The following is a 16,510-nucleotide window of genomic DNA, read 5'->3' as shown; positions in this document are numbered from 1 at the left end:
ACTCCCCCGCCATCGGGAACATCCTTCCTGCTAGAATTTTATAAGTTTCAATGAGATCCCCTCTCATTCTTCTAAACTCTAGCGAATATAAGCCTAATCGACCCAATCTCTCCTCATACGTCATTCCTGCCATCCCAGGTATCAGTCTGGTGAATCTTTGCTGCACTCTCTCCATGGCAAGAACATCCTTCCTCTGATAAGGCGACCAAAACTGCACACAATACTCAAGGTGTAGTCTCACCAAGGCCCTGTATAACTGCAGCAAGACTTCCTTGCTCCTGTACTCAAATCCTCTCGCTATGAAGGCCAACATACCATTTGCCGCCTTAGCCGCCTGCTGCACCTGCATGCTTACCTTCAGCGACTGATGCACAAGGGCACCCAGGTCTCGTTGCACTTCCCCTTCTCCCACTCTATTGCCGTTCAGATAATAATCTGTCTTCCTGTTTTTGCCACCGAAGTGGATAACCTCGCATTTATCCACATTACCTAACCTGTCCAAATCATACTGAAGTTTCTCTGCATCCTCCTCACAGCACACACGCCCACCCAGCTTTGTGTCGTCTGCAAACTTGGAGATATTACATCTAGTAGGAGGTCTCAGCACTCCCTAATGTCAATGACCTTGTAGGGATGGGGAAAGGCCACAAGGCCATCCTGGGCACTAGGCCCTACAGCCAGGATCTGGTGTATCTGGGTGCCAGAGACGTTTGCAGCCATTCTGGTGGGCTCTCATCAAAGTTACTGTGGGAGTCTGCCAGAATGGCCAAAGAAAACATCCCCAATAAGTTTAATAGTCTTTGCAAATTACCAGGTTCTGTAAAACTTGTAACATGTTGACAGCTGAATCAATGTTAATGGAGCCGTAAGCTCAATTTTATTTCTCGAATGTTAATTTGTTTATTTAAAAATGGGCATTAGCTTAGATTATCTGGGCAGCTTGTCTTGTCTGTCTCCTGGTCAATTGGAATGATGGATGTGATGGCGAGCAGGTCAGGCTTTAGGTGAGTGGGATTAAGCAGTTTCTCTTCAGCCAACAAGGTAAGCATACTTACTGCCCTCTCGCTCCCTCTTTCTCTCTCGCTTTCTTGCAGACAACAGAAGTGGTACTCACTAGTTTTAATGATTTCAGAACTGTTGGATGGTGTTAGAATTGCAATATTAGTGATTCCACAACCACCAAATGCCAATTAAAATACAAGTTCACTAAGTCATGACGGGGGAAAATGAATAAAAGAAAGACATTTATATAGTGTCTTTCACGACCACCGGACGTCTCAAAGCACTTTACAGCCAATGAAGTACTTTTGACGTGGAGTCACTGTTGCAATGTGGGAAACGCAGCAGCCAATTTGCGCACAGCAAGCTCCCATAAACAACAATGTGATAATGACCAGATCATCTGTTTTTGTTCTGTTGATTGAGGGATAAATACTGGCCCAGGACACTGGGGATAACTCCCCTGCTCTTCTTCGAAATAGTGGCTTTGGGATCTTTTACATCCACCTGAGAGAGCAGATGGGGTTTAATATCTCATCCGAACGACAGCACCTCCGACAGTGCAGCACTCCCTCAGCACTGCACTGGAGTGTTAGCCTAGCTTTAGCTTTATGTGCTCAAGTCTCTGGAGTGGGACTTGAACCCACAACCGTCTGACTCCAAGGCGAGGGTGCTGCCCACTGAGCCACAGCTGACACTGAGCAAAAAAGTTGCAGATTCCAGGGATGGAAATGTGCTCAACAGGTGCCATACAATGGGCAACCTGTGTAAAGACTCCCCGTACCAGAGTTTGAAACGGTTGGCGTTATGAATTTAAAGTACTTCTCTCCCCCTGTAGGAAGGGGAATGGCTACAAATGTGTGCAAGCCATGCTGCCACACGTTGTGACTGTTGAATCACAGACTCCATCTACCTTATCTTTCCCTTTTCCCCCCCCCCCCCCCCCCATCCCTTCCAAAAACTGCCTGATCAGTGAACTTAACTGTTGTGCCCTTGTTTCGAGTTGGATGAATCCACGCCATTTATCGTTGAACCTTTCTCCCTTGTATTCGGACCAGGATTTGGCCTTTGGACTGTAAATTGAGCACCGTGACTGCTGTTACAGCAGGTTTAATAGTTTTGAGTAATTCTAGAGGGGGGATGATGGCAAACTGTTGCTACAAGCTAGAATGTTGAACCGGTTCTAACAATAGAAGGAACACCGCACTAATTCAATGAATTGCACAGGATCAGCTGAATTTCTCTTTTTTTGTGTGATTCCTGGACTTCAGATGTGAGCGATGGGAGAACATTACTCAAATCTAGCTCTTTCATCTAAATGTAAACTTAGCGCAGTCGGTGCTGCATCTGGCAGCAATCTGCATTCCTCAAAGATCAGACAGAAGGAGCCTTAAATCCACCCAGGTGGCTCCAAAGAGTACCTTGAGGGGCAGAGCTGGGGCGGGGGGCAAGTTCTGTTACTACAGGTAGACTACCCTTTATCCGGACTTCCGAAAACCGAAACCCTCTAAAAACCGAAGGTTTTTTCGGTCAGCGTAAGTCGTGCGCACGACATGACCAGAGTGGCGCACGACTTACAGGCCTAGCCGGATAAGGGATAGTGTAGCATTTTTCCGCACTTCTGAAAACCGAAATCTTTATCCGCACATCCGAAACCAGAAAACCTCTGAAAGCCGAAAGTGGAGCAAAGCATGACTTCTGAAAACCGAAATGCGCACGACCACGACCCCCGCCGACCCCCACCCCCGACCCCCCGGCCGAACCCGACCCCCGACCCCCCCCCCCCCGCCGTACCCCACCCCCGCCGAACCCCACCCAATTTCGGATAAGAGATAGTGTACCATCCTTTATCCACACATCCGAAACCAGAAAACCTCTGAAAGCCGAAAGTGGCGCAAAGCATGACCCGACGCTGCCGATGCTTGACCCACGCAGGTGTTATGCTGCTCTGTGTGATATTTGCTGCTCTCTTAGATATTTGCTGCTCTCTTAGATATTTGCTGCTCTTAGATATTTGCAGCTCTCTTAGATATTTGCTGCTCTCTTAGATATTTGCTGGCTTTTAACAATTTGTGAAAATGCTAAAAAGAGCTGCAGATACCCCAATGGGTAACAGTGAGAAGCAGAGAAGGAAGCATCGCTCATTATCGATATCGCAGAAAGTGGAGTTATTGCAGAAGCTTGATCGTGGTGTGTCTGTGCGACATCTTACTGAAGAATATGGTGTGGGAAGTACCACCGTATATGACTTAAAGAAACAGAAAGACAAGTTGTTGAAATTTTACACTGACAGTGATGACCATAAACTAATGAAAATTAGGAAAACATTGCATAGGGCAAAAAATGAAGATCTTGACCGTGTGCTGATTGAGTGGATTCGACAACGCAGAGGTGAACGTGTGCCACTGACTGGTTTGATGGTCATGAAGCAAGCTAGAATATACCATGAAGAACTGAACATTGAAGTTGAGTGTGAATATTCAGAAGGTTGGCTGCATAAATTTAAGAAGCGTCATGGTATAAGATATCTGAAAATCTGTGGTGAAAAAGCTTCTGCTGATCATGAAGCAGCTGAAAATTACATAGATGAGTTTGCAAAAATAATATCGGATGAAAACCTCGGTCCTGAACAAATTACAATGCTGATGAAACAGCTCTGTTCTGGCGCTACGTTCCTAGAAAAACATTAGCAACGGCTGATGAGAGTGCACCAGCAGGTTTTAAGGATGCTAAGGACAGGTTGACTGTTCTTGGGTGTGCCAATGCTGCAGGCACACACAAGTTAAAGTTGGTAGTGATTGGAAAAAGCCAACATCCGAGATGTTTGAAAGGTGTATGCAATTTACCTGTGCATTATTATGTGAGCAAGAAAGCATGGGTAACCAGAGGAATATTTTCTCACTGGTTCAATAACCACTTCGTACCAGCAACACGAGCTCATTGCAGGCAAGTTGGACTGGAAGAAAACTGCAAAATTTTATTGTTCCTGGACAACTGCTCCGCACATCCCCCTCCTGAACTTCTTGTGAAAAGTTATGTTTTCGGCATTAACTATCCCCCTAATGTGACATCTTTAATACAGCCTTGTGACCAAGGAATTTTACGCTCCATGAAGAGCAAGTATAAAGACGTTTTTTTGAACTCTATGCTTGATGCAATCAACAGAGGCGAAGGAATCCAAAGCTTCCTGAAAGAATTCAATGTTAAGGATGCCATTTATGCAGTTGCTAATGCTTGGAACGATGTTGACAAACCAACATTAAAAAATGCTTGGCACAGACTTTGGCCTTCAACGGTGTTTCATGAAGATGGACCTGCAGATGACGAGTTTGAAGGATTTCCTGTCAGTCAGGAGAAGATGATATCAAACCTCCTCACTTATGCCAAAGGTTTATCATCCGAAAGTGTAAATACGTTAGAGGAAGCTGACATCGAAGAAGTGCTGAACATTGACAATGATGCACCTGTTGTGAATTCGTTGAGTGATGGGGAAATTGCTGAAATGGTGTTAAATAAAGACAAGCATGAGGACAGTAGTGATGATGATGATGACATTGTGAACACAGGTGACAAAATCCCCATAGACGATATGGTGACAATGTGTGATCAGTTAATTGCTGGCCTTGAAAAACGTGCATTTATCAGTGAGCAAGAGATTATGCAAGTTTACTCAATTAAAGAGAGACTGCTTAGACAGAAACCAATGTTAATGAGACAGATGACACTGGAAGAAGTCTTTAAAAAGGCTGTCTGTCGTAGTCATGCTTCATCACTTGAGAATCCTGTTCCTGGCCCATCTTCAGATGTCCAACTCCAACCTGATGACAATGATGACAACACTGATGTACCCTCTTCTCCAAGATCCTCAAGCCAGATGTAATGCTGCTTCATCACTTGAGAATCCTGTTCCTGGCCCATCTTCAGATGTCCAACTCCAACCTGATGACAATGATGACAACACTGATGTACCATCTTCTCCAAGATCCTCAAGCCAGATGTAATGTACCTTTATTGCATGTTTATGTACAGGTATTTAGCTTAGTTTGTACCTGTACATGTTTGAAGTTTTACTGAATGTTTTCCTTACAAATAAACTGTACTACAGTATTTATCCCTGTAACTACAGTATTTATAGTCGTTATTTTCGGATAAGGGATAGTGTATCCTTTATCCGCACTCCCGAAAACCGAATTACCTCTGAAAACCGAAGTGTTTTCGCGCACCTTCCGAAAACCGAAATTTTCCTAAAACCGAAACACGGCTGGTCCCGAGGTTTTCGGATAAAGGATAGTCTACCTGTAGTAGAAAGTGTTGTCTATTCTTGTAGCTAATCCCATTATGCAGACTTTGCATTTTCAACAATAATTGACTTTGTTTGACATGAATCAGTCATTCATGAAAGAAAGACTTATATGAAATAATACTGAGCAGCCTACGGGTGGCGCTGTCCAGGGAGAGTATAAATACTCAGGCACGGGCCCAGCTTGCGCAGGACATTCTTAACAGGAACTAGTGAAGGACACAACTAGACCTCCATGTTGTAAAACAGTTGATTAAAGCTTTGTTTAACGCTTAGACCAAGTTCCTAGTAGTTTTCTTACATCAATGTTCGTGGAGAAGGCGTTACTTTTTAAATATTTCTAAATTGGGTCTTGTTTAAGGCAATGCATAGCTGAGTCATGAAAGACCAGGGGTTTGATTCCTATTCTGAGTTAATGAATCTTTGCTCAAGCAGTGTTGGGGGATTGACATCATCTCTGCTGGGGATGGGGGGGCAAGTTGTCTGTGGTTGCTGTGTTTAATTAGTGTACGGTGACTCATGTTGGAAGTGTGTGTATATTGACAGCAGTTGAGGACTGGATCAGGCTTGGCTGTGATGCGCTGCAGTCAAATAGCTTCCCGACGCTCACTGGCTAGGCTCAATTAACAATGTGGTGGGTGAATGAAGTACCAAAGGGCGTTGGTGGACCCATACCCCATGACCTGAATCAGTCATTCATGAAAGAAAGACTTATGAAATAATACTGAGCGGCCTGCGGGTGGCACTGTCCAGGGAGAGTATAAATACTCTGGCACGGGCCCAGCTTGTGCAGGACATTCTTAACAGGAACTAGTGAAGGACACAACTAGACCTCCTTGTTGTAAAGCAGTTGATTAAAGCTTTGTTTACCGCTTAGACCAAGTGCCTAGTAGTTTTCTTACGCCACCCCATAAAGGAGAAGAGCGTGGAGCAAGACCTTTTTGAAGGATTTGCTTTGATTTAATCAGAGTTCAGGGGTGCACTGTAGCTTTTTGCTGACTCTTGTGGATGTTAGTTATCTCTATTAAAGGGTGAATTGGGTTGAAATGTGAAAGTTGTGCTTTTTGTGGTTTAAAAAAAAAACCTGGGGTTAAACTTGTTTTGTAATTGAGCTCTATTAACCCCTTCCCTTGCCCCTCCCCCAATATTTGTTGATCGACCACTGTGCCACTTCCTTCCTTCAGGATTGCAAGGTTAGTTTGGTGTGAATGCTTCCATAGTAGCCATAGTGTGTAGTTTCCTAACCTTGGCCTACAGTAGCTTGGCCAGCATTGATCCCTCAACAGAACGGATTACCTGGTCACACATCACATTGCTGTTTGCGGGTCCTTGCTGTGTGCAAATTGTCGACACAACAGTGACGACACTTCAAAAATAATTTGTTGCTTGGGAAACAATTTTGGGACATGTGCAAGGTGCTTTATAAATGCGATTCTTGTCTTTATTGTATAGGAGCTCTATTTAGAGTATGCGGAGGTGTAACGTTACTGTTCCGTGACTTCTCGTTCAGTAGCGATAACCTGTGATGGATAAACGGGCATTTCACTGACCCTGTAAAACTGATGTAATTCATTCCCTAACCTGTTCCTAATTCGTTCTGGGACTAGGAGACTTTCTAATTCCTCGGAGAGGATGGTAAATAAACACACACATTCTGAAATCTCTGCAGAACAATTCGATCTTTGATCTGAGCTGAGGAGACATTGTTCCAAAAACATTATGGTAATCACTCCATTTGTCTTATTGCAAACCAAGTTGATTTTATGTTTAAAATAACAACAGAAAATGCTGGAAAAACTCAGCAGGCCAGGCAACATCCGTGGAGAGAAATTAGAGTCAACGTTTCGGGTCAAAACTCTTTATCAAGACTAAAGAGGCACAGGGAATGAAATAGATTTTATGTTTACACTGTAACCTTTCCTTTTCCCCAAAGTCCTCACTCCCCAACTAATTCTACATATGTTCAAGCAATGTATTCAACTGCAGATTTTACACTGCAGTCTTTTTTTAAAAATTCCAATCTCTTGCAGGGTGAAGCCAAACTGGTGGTTTCAGTACGGTCAACTCTCACTAACTACTTGGTAGTGAGACTCATCTTGGTTTTAAAAATGTGACTTATTTCCTGTGTATCTCGCACCCTCCAACGCCAAGCATAGATCATGTGTTCACAATCTGTTTCACTCTATCTGATCATCAATCTCACTCCTAACATTTCCCTGATGCTGACCACTCTGGGGATGCCTTCAGACTGGAGTTAATAACTATTCCAATTACAGTATGTATCAGAATCCACACAGTCCCCAATGTGTTTGCTGTTCGTACAATTCACGGATCATGTGAGGATAGTCCTAAAATGGCGAAACTTGAATCTAATTTTCCTGCTTGCTCACCAATGATGGTGTATAACAACATTATATCCACATCATTAATCATCTCTCTTTCCTTCCAGATAAATGTAAATGTTTTGAGTTACACAATTAAATGGGAACACAGAATGAATCTGTTGCAGTCAGTCTTATTTCTGACTAAGTGAATATTTCATTAGCTAATTAGAGTGATCGTCAGTTTTTGTGATGTAAATGTTCTGTTACATGCTCGGTCCGCGGAAAGTGATGGTTCAAGGCTAAAGACCGTGTTTGTTTGCTGTGGTTTCTGGTGATTGTGGTGTGGACTCTGCATTACATTGTGCAGATGGAGAGTCAGCGATAATAGGAATTGTTTTAAGCTGCTGGGGCTCAAGAACTCAAATGCTGTCCAAATATATAATTGAAAACCATGAAATGTTTTTGTTATGAATGTAATTTTTTTTTTTAAACCCTCAATTGTCGCATCTAAAATACAGATTAAATCTGATGTGTGGACTTATTAACAACCTGAAAAACTATAAGAAAGAAAGACTTGCGCCTTTCACAATCATCTGACGTCCCAAAGCGCTGTACAGCCAATGAAGTACTTTTTTGAAGTGTAGGCACTTGATGTAATGTAGGAAACGCGGTAGCCAATTTGCGCACAGGAAGCTCCCACAAACAGCAATGTGATAATGACCGGATAATCTGTTTGTGATGTTGATTGAGGGATAATTATTGGCCAGGACACCAGGGATAACTCCCCTGCTCTTTTTCAAAATAGTGCCACGGGGTCTTTTACGTCCACCTGAGAGAGCAGATGGGGCCTCGGTTTAACGTCTCATCCGAAAGACGGCACCTCCGACAGTGCAGCACTCCCTCAGCACTGCACTGGAGTGTCAGCCTGGATTTTTGTGCTCAAGTCTCTGGAGTGGGACTTGAACCTTCTGACTCGGAGGCGAGATTGCTATCCACTGAGCCACAGCTGACACGCTAACTATGCAACAAAAAAAATCACATGGATCTAACAGCATTCATCGTTCAGGCTTATTATAATTAACTCGGCTGAAATTTTGAACAGCGTGTATTTTTGACAGCTTTATTTGTCTAATGGATTATAGAAGCAGTGTTTTGACACCCACACACTGCTACAGTTGCATATAGTGTGTGTGAACCTTGCAAGGAGTTTGTTTCCATTTGCTACTTGGGGTGACCTGGAAGCTGCACCATTGAAAGAATCTGTATTCGTACCAGGAGAGTTGTGTGTCTTGAACTTGAGCTGACCTCCACTACCCCTGCTTGTATCTGGCCCCTTCTCTCCCAGGCTGCAAAAATGCTGTGTGTTTTTTTTTTAATTATTGGGAGCATCAACATATTCTTGACTTAATGTAACTACTACAAGGAGATAACCTTAATCCCGCAAGTGCATTTGTCATATCTCAGTGCAGACTGTTTACACGGCTTGTCTGACTGCAGTGGCGAACTTGTTATCTTTGGAGAACAGGAGCTGGCAGGGATTGTCTTGCTACAGTCCTGCGTGTGGTCAGAGTGGACTCTGCCGCAAAGAAATCCCTGGGCCAAACAAATCCAGATGTGCTCAACAGTGAACTACTAACTAATACACTCTGCTGCTTTTAGTCATTCAACTCCGCTCAGCTCAGCGAGCACATCCAAAGCATCCCCATCCTGGCTTCATAAATTGGGAACAATTACAAAGCAATGAGACCCCTGAAATGCATTGAGGAGGACTCATGTCTGATTCCTTTTGTGATGCAGGGGAGGTCAAGGTCACACATGTATTTCATAGAGTGACTACACACTGACCGTTCAGTATTGTGCCATGCATGCTGTAAGAGACTTGGGGGGGGAGAAATTCAGTACCGCCCCGTTTGGGGCACAATTATCGGCCGGGCGCAAAGTTTAGCGCCTGACGCTAATTATCACCTCCGACTGCAAACTTGGCTTCTATCGCCCCTGGAGGTGATTGGAGCGTTAAATCAGGCGCTACACACCCCTCTTGAGGCGCTAACGCCGAGGAGCAAGGCGCTACCTCAGAGCGCTGGCGAAGCTCACGTGATGTCAGTCAGCAATGGAACACAGACACACTGGCGCCGGCCAGTTCTTAAAGGGGAGGGTCGATCTTGCTCTCCATCCACACCCTGCTCATTGCAGCCTTGAATCTCGGCCTGGAGAGACCTGTACATTAAATCTGCTGGAAAGAACAATGGAGAGACCCAGGGGAAGAGCTCAGAGTGCAGCCCCCCCAGTCTTCTAAATCGATACAAGGAAGATCAAATCAAAATGAACCTGCAAAGCGCTGCTCAGTACCCAAAACTCCTCAACACAACGTTGAATCTCTCCAGAAGGCTCTCTCTCTCTCAGAATGCGTGGTGCAAAAATGTCACCAACAAAAAAAAAGGCAGGAAGCGATCGCCTTTAAATAGCGCTCCCCCGGTCCCTTCCCGACTGCAAAACACTCCCCTCAACCTGTCGTTGCTAGCGGCAGGCGGTAAGGCAGGGGGCGCCACTCTGGGGTGTTGCATGCTCGACTGACATCACGCTCTGCGGGCGCAGGAGATCGTGGCGGTCGTGTTTAGCGCCGCCGCAAAATGTCTGGTCAATTCCGCGAGCGGCGCAAACATCGCCGCGCCCGGGCGCTTGTTGCTATGCGCCCATTAGCGCCCTCTTAAGGCGCTAATGGGAGGCGCAAACCAACCGAGTTTTTCCCCCTTGGTATAAAAATAATTTTGAGCTTTTTTCCCCTTAATTTTGAAGGAAAGTGGAACTGGTTGTTGGAGTGTATGGCAATTTAGAGGAATTCTGTTTTTTTTTAAATGCTCTTGACCTCAGGATGATTTTTCTCCTGTACTTTTACTTGATGTTCAAATCTTGCACTGCCCTCCTGTGTTGCCTTTTATTTTCTTCTGATTTGAAATGAGCTGAAGGGGCAGTCAGTAGGTTAAAATCTGAAGAAGGTAGTGTAATAATCGGCAGTGTCATTTGTGGACCAGATATGATTTGAGCCCATTCACAATTTTCCCTCGTCATCCTTCCCAAAGTGTTGTGAATTGCCAATTGAACCTGGTGCTCCCAGGTGTGCTGCAACACAAATAAAGCTACTGCTTGACCAACAGTAGTTAAAGTAAAACCATTATATAACTACCTTTTGGAAAAGGTCAGTAAATGAATCCTATTTCTCCAGACAAGGATTCCCCGCTGCAGTGGTCAGAAGAGACCTCCACTAGGTCCGCCCATTTCTTGTGCTTCAGCAACCTCCTCATAACCATGATGATGGTCCTCTGGTCCTTGCCTTCCACCCACCAGCCTGATTTGCCAGATTGGCACCCCATCCACCACCTTAAACATTCATTCCCTCCACCACCAGCGTACCATGGCTGCAGTGTGTACCATCTAGAAGATGCACTGCAGCAACTCGCCAAGGCTCCTTCAGCAGCACCTCCCAAACCCGCGACCTCTTCCACCTAGAAGGACAAGGGCAGCAGGCGCATGGGAACACCACCACCTCCAAGTTCCCCTCCAAGTCACACTCCATCCTGGCTTAGAACTATATCGGCCGATCCTTCATCGTCACTGGGTCAAAATCCTGGAACTCCCTCCCTAACAGCACTGTGGGAGCACCTTCACCACACGGACTGCAGCGGTTCAAGAAGGTGGCTCACCACCACCTTCTCAAGGGCAATTAGGGATGGGCAATAAATGCTGGCCTTGCCAATGACGCCCACATCACAAACTAATTTAAAAAAAAAAACATCTGCCACCTTTAGCATGATCCCACCAAACATATCTTCTGCTCCTCTCCCCTCTCCGGAAGGACTGTCTTCACAACACCCTGGTTGCCACCCCTACTTCTACCTCATGCAACATGTGCAAATTCTCCTCCTCCACACCATTGCCCCAAACACTTTCCTGTGAGACAACAAACTTCATGTACTTCCTCTAACCTGGTATATTGTGGTAGCTTCTCATGGTGCAGTTCTCGTTGGGAGACCAAATGCAGGTTGTGAATTTTTAAAATTTATTTGCATCGCTGGCAAAGCCAGCATTCATTGCCCATCCGTAATTGCCAAGGTGGTGGTGAGCCGCCGCCTTGATAAATGAGTGGTTTGCTGGGCCATTTCAGAGGGCAGTTATAAGTCAACCACATTGCTGTGTGGTCTGGAGTCACATATAGGCCAGACCAGGTAAGGACAGTAGACTTCCTTCCCTAAAGGGCATTAGTGAACCAGATTTTTTTTTTAACAACAATCCAGTAGTCACCATTACTGATGCTAGCTTTCCCCACCCCCCCAGATTTATTTAATTAACTGAATGTAAATTCCCCAGCTGCCATGGTGGGATTTGAACTACGCATCTCTGAATCATTGGTCCAGGCCTCTTGGTTTACTAGCCTAATGACATTACCACTATACTACCGTTCCCCCGATCACTTTCCTGAACACCGCCATTCTATACATAGGTATGATGATCCCTTCCAGCTATCTGTGGCTCACCACTTTAATTCCTCTTTCAATTTCTGACTTCTCATTGGCCCCGTGCACTGTTCCAGCAAACTCCATGCGAGCTTCTTTCTCCTAGGCACCCTGAAAACCCCTCCGGTCTGAACATTAATTTCACTATTTTAAGACTATAGCCATATCATCATTTTGAAACCTGTTTCAAATTCCACACCTGAACCCCAGATTTTCCATGTTCCCTATTTTCTTGCATTTTTTCAGGCCTCCTATCTAGTTCTGTAACTATTTACACACCCTTTGCCTCTAGTGTCATGATGTGTCTGTCCAGTACATCATTTAACTCAAGATTCCTCAGTTTTTTTTTTGATATAGATTTCTCTCCTGCCCTTCTCCTGATTGTTTTATTGTGCCTGTCCACCTCGTATTTTTCAGTTTTGAAGAAGGGTCCATACCCACGTCATTAACTTGCCTGCTCCCTCTCGTTCGATGCTAACTGACCTGTGTGTTTCCAGCATTTTTCTGTTTGTTTGATTTCCAGCATCTACAGTATTTTTTGCTTTTTTTTTTAACCAGTCAGTAAATGAGTGTTGTACTAGCTGCCACTGTACTGTGGACACACAAAGAAATAACCAAATTAAGACTGCCTGGCAGAAGCTATTTGCCAGAGATGTATTGTAGCTTTAGAGTCCCCATGGAGCGAGCTGAATGTTCAAGTAACTAGAAATGTGTTCACTCGTAGCTAATTTCGTCTTGACTTTTTAAAAACAGTATTTTGTCATAAATTCTGTCATCCCACAATTGTTTATATCTATTTGAATTCCCAATAGTAAGATTTCAGTATGATAGCTGCTGTCTGTTTTTCACCATCCGTATCTATATCCACATTAGCTATTTTAGAAAACGCACACAGTCACTTTGTAGTACAAGTGTAACTGTGTACGGCCCATCCGCTGGGGTATATTCAGCCTTAAAATTATCGGGATTGCTGGGCTTCTGTGGAAGTCTGGTTGTTTTGAGGTAAGAACTGGTCAGACAATGAATGACTTCTGGCCGCTACACAGTACATGAAGACTTCACTATCTAATCTCAGGAAAGCATGCGTGACTTCATAATACACTGATGCAGCTAGACAAAGAATTCGTAGGAATCACAGTAACCAACTACAGAAAATAATTGAATTATTCATTCAGAGGAACATACAAGCTTCTATCGCCACCTTCCTACTTTCATGTACTGATCCTTGTTCACCTCTGGAGAATTGTGCAGCTTTGCTGATATTCCCCATTTTTTTATTCCTGTAGAAACCACTTACTGGGGAGAGCTCTGAACATGCAACTGATCTACACAGTTTAATTGTACAATTTAACCAGACTCCATGGCCTATTTCAATTGAACCTGAAATACATGTTACTGCTTCTAGAGGATGCGGAGAGCTCAGACTGAGTTTAAAGTTCCACTGATCAACATCTCGTACGGTGGCTCGTTCAAATGAGCAGTTAATCAGAATTGATTGGGAGTTTGCAGCGTGTTCAAATGAGCCATGTCAGCTATCTAGTGTGTCTAATCACAGCTATGCAGCAATGCTCCATATCCCCGAAGAAATGGAAGAAGGGTATAGATCAAAAGACAAAAAAAAAATTAGACCAGTTTCGATAATTCGCATTTTGATTACTTGGGTTTGGCAAAAGATGAAATAACCTTTTTACCTGGTGCCTGACAGCAGGGCTTATACTGAGAAATGTGTTTATGTGTAGCAGATGGAGTTATTTCTTAGATATGCTACCTTGACGGATTGCTTTCCCAGGTAATAAGTTCTTCTAATTTAGGATGCGGGTTTTTACCTCTGTGTATGTCATCCCTAGAGACGGGAATGATTAATCATTATGTCTTTGATGTTGCACAAGAGGCAGGGCACTGGGATTTGTCAGGAGTGTTATTACATTGGGGAATTTGGGTGCCTGATACAAAAGAGGTGGCCAAGATATAGCTTGACATTTGCCGAGTCCTGCGGTTACCATGGGAATGCAAGGATTTTAATTTTTCTTCTCGGCAGATAAATAAAAGTGGGTTGCATGGTGTTAATCTAATTGAGGGGTTCAGACGCCCAAAACTCGGAGCACGAAGCGCGTCTGGCTTATCTTCAAAAACCCTGCAGTTTACAACCTTGCTATCTCTTCCCTTTGATGTGTGTTTGTGTGGGGGGGAAGTGTGCTGGGTTTCTGTGTCACTGCTGCTGCTTAACACTCTCCTGTCCTTGATGCAGAATGACTTTCACTAAAGGTCTGACTGCCTTGTGATGTCGGGAGTATTGCTGCGTAATTCCTCACCAGCAGATGCTACAGTCGTGCTCTTATGTCACGACCTTCAGCCGGAGGCTAGTGTGAAACACTTGGCTCGTCCAACTTTTCTCCTTTTTTGATTTATTGGTGCAACGAATTCAAAATTTATTGGAAATTTGGTCAGGTGCTCGCTGACCTATTTCCTTCGGGCTGTTGATGCACAAATATAGCTTGTACACGAGATCTCCCAGCTGATTGTGAATTTTTATCAAATCTGAATATTGCTCCCAAAATAAGCAATCTCCACCTGTTGCCAAAATCAATTCGATTGCATTTTAATCTTAAGGTTTCGCTGTAGGAGAACAATCCATACACGCATAGTGTCAGCTGTGGCTCAGTGGGTAGCCCACTTGACTGAGTCACAAGGTTGTGCGTTCAAGTCCCACTCCAGGGATTTGAGCACATAAAGCTAGGTTGACACTCTAGTGCAGTACCGAGGGAGCGCTGCGCTGTCAGAGGTGCCGTCTTTTGGATGAGACGTTAAACCAAGGCCCTGTCTGCTCTCTCAGGTGGATGTAAAAGATCCCATGGCACTATTTCGAAGAAGAGCAGGGGAGTTCTACCCAATGTCCTGGCCAATAGTTATCCCTCAACCAACATAACAAAAACAGATTATCTGGTCATTATCGCATTGCTGTTTGTGGGAGTTTGCTGTGTGCAAATTGGCTGCCATGTTTCTTGCATTACAACAGTGACTTCATTTCAAAAGTAAATTGGCTGTAAAGCGCTTTGGGATGTCCGGTGGTCGTGAAAGGCGCTATATAAATGCAAGCCTTTTTTCTTGTTATGCCTCCACTGCTCACCCACCTAGTGCACATTTGAAAATATTCTAGGATTAATAGGTTGGGGTCCTCTTTTTGTAAAGCAGGTTTCTGTTTTTAAAAAAAAAAAATAAAAAAAATTTGTGTTTATAAAAAAAAAAATGTTGATACTGATCAGGATTAAAATAAACAACACTGCCCCCAACCGTGACCATTTTTCTTCTGACTGATGTTGGCCTCTGGGTATTGGAATCTAATTCCGTCATCGAGGTGCAGATGTATCTGTTTTTGATGTATTGATCATTGATGCTGTTTCCCCTCTGGTTGTCATGGAGTTCAGTGCAGTGTTGCCCAGGAGATCACTTGGCACATGCGGGGATGGAAAGTAAATCACTAGCACTACCTGACACAGGAGACCTGTGCCATAGAAATATGGGTTTTGCCACCCACATGAAAGGTAAATGGATTGAATGAATTGTATGCAAGTGGGTGTATGCCAACAACCTTTGCCCGAAAACCACTCTCCACGAATGTATAAGTGTTGATCAGGTATTCTCAGCCACTCTTTCTGTCTCTCTTTTTTTAGGCTGAGTGTTCACATGACGATAAGTGGTAGCAGGTTTTAAGAAGAAAGCAGTGATGTGGGAAGAGTGAGAGACGGGGCGATTTTTAACCCTACTCGCTCCCCAGAAACCGGGCAGTTAACATAGCCCTGGCTCTTGCCTGTCCGAAAGTACCCCATCAGTGGGAGGGAATGGAATTATACAGCTTCAGTTGCATTTTCCAGCCCCTTGCGCAGTCTCTTTCAACAGCTCGACCGAATTGCTTCTCCCTAGGTGTCAGTTGTATCGCTGACCTCAAGAAATTTCATATTGAACTGCAGTAACTCGACATCTTTAAGCTTCTTAATATAAAATATATAGTTAAGTCTCGTGGTTAGGCCCGAGAGTTATCCTCCTATTCCTTTCAGTTCATATTCTTGACGTGTAAGACTTCTTGCCTTTTTCCCGTCTATCTGAAGCAGGTTTTTTCATTTGTTTCCTTGTTCGATAAATGACTGGTGTGAGACTCTGTGGTAGTTCATACTCTCGAAACATGGCACTAGTTCCCCAGGTGGTCCCCTCCAACCCGTGAATTTATTGGAACTTTTTAAATGAAGTCGTTGTAAAGATCTCTCTCTCGCCTTGTTGTAGACATTTATTTAAAATTTTAGGTAAGTTTTTTTTGTATTAAGTTGTCAGAAGGTGCAAGCCAGGTACAAGGGCCATGGTTCCTTTAACTGCATTCCTCA

At 44.1% G+C, this 16,510-nt stretch overlaps 1 protein-coding gene across 7 annotated transcripts in view; it reads left to right on the top strand.

The window, feature by feature from the left end:
* Positions 1-16,510, top strand: part of LOC147100328 (cell adhesion molecule 1-like) — a 430,602-nt gene that overhangs the window by 55,143 nt on the left and 358,949 nt on the right. The window lies entirely within an intron of this gene.

The sequence above is a fragment of the Somniosus microcephalus genome, chromosome 26, assembly GCF_052327205.1.
Source record: "Somniosus microcephalus isolate GS21.2 chromosome 26, FLI_Smic_1.0, whole genome shotgun sequence".
NCBI lineage: Eukaryota > Metazoa > Chordata > Chondrichthyes > Squaliformes > Somniosidae > Somniosus > Somniosus microcephalus.
This window is presented reverse-complemented; position numbering and strand designations above follow the sequence as displayed.